General features: G+C 55.8%; 1 protein-coding gene across 1 annotated transcript in view; it reads left to right on the forward strand.

Moving 5' to 3' along the window:
* Positions 1 to 1,208, forward strand: part of LOC102753927 (TBC1 domain family member 2B) — a 20,557-nt gene that overhangs the window by 5,547 nt on the left and 13,802 nt on the right. The gene's annotated exons all lie outside the window — the stretch shown is intronic.

The following is a 1,208-nucleotide window of genomic DNA, read 5'->3' on the forward strand; positions in this document are numbered from 1 at the left end:
GAGCCCCTGCTGGCCTGACACTGACCTGCCTGTGTGTGTGGGTACGTTTTAGTTTTTAATGATTTTAGTGATTTCAGGGAGGAAGGGAGATGGGGAGGGAGAAACATCACTGATGGAGAGAACCACGGATCGGCTGCCTCCTGCGCCCCACACTGGGGTCAACCCGGGCCTGTGCCCTTGACCAGAATCGAACCCTGACCTCCTGGTTCATAGGTCGATGCTCAGCCCCTGAGCCACGCCGACCCGGCTCCTAAAAAAAATGTTAATTACAGCTTCATTGTTAGACCTGAGGGCAGTGAGAGTAACTCGAACATGATCTCATTTCCCCATTGACCCTTCCATGGCTGCCTCCCTCGGCCCTTCAGACCAGGCCACGGGCCCCGCACACAGCACAGGCTTGGGTTGCCTGTCTCCTCACTTTATGTGAATGAAGTCTGTATAGCGCTGACCCCCTGTGTCTCCCTTTACATCTCAAATACATATGTGACTCCGTCTGCACTAAAATGTATCTGGGTCCCTCCGTATCCTTAAATACCAATCTCAGTGGATAGAGCGTCGGCCTGCGGACCGAAGGGTCCCGGGTTCGATTCCCGGTCAGGGCACGTGCCCGGGTTACAGTCTCGATCCTCAGTGGGGGGCGTGCAGGAGGCAGCCGATCCATGATTCTCTCTCATCACGGATGTTTATCTCCCTCCCTCTCCCTTCCTCTCTGACATCAATAAAAACATTTTTTTAAAAATAAAATGATAAGACGTGTGTTTACAACATTTACATATACTTGGAGTTTTTTTGTATCTTTGACTAAGGGCAAGTTAGCGAAGGGTCCCTAGGACGCCTGAGTCCTGCCCTGGGAACCTGCTCTCTGGCTTCATGGGGTGCCCTGGGGGAGGGATCCCCGTGTCCCCAGGGTGCTGGGGGCCCTGGAGACACCCCGCCCCCCCCCCATGCTCCCCGGGCCTGTGTCTCTGTTCTCGTTGGTCCTCAAAGGGCCCGATGGGAAACAGTTACATGAACACGGCGGTGTGGCTCTGAGCTTCAGAAAAGAGGTTTTGGAAGCTCAACTGGGGTTTTCCCAAGAGCCGCCTGGTCGCGCGTCCCCGTGGGGGCCGTTTCTTCATCGCCTCCAGGCAGAGGTTGAGCAATCGGCCTGAGTGCAATCCCTTCCCGGGGCCACGGGGCGCGGCCTTGTCAGGAAGTGTCCAGCCGGA

This window comes from Myotis davidii, unplaced genomic scaffold, assembly GCF_000327345.1.
Source record: "Myotis davidii unplaced genomic scaffold, ASM32734v1 scaffold1914, whole genome shotgun sequence".
NCBI lineage: Eukaryota > Metazoa > Chordata > Mammalia > Chiroptera > Vespertilionidae > Myotis > Myotis davidii.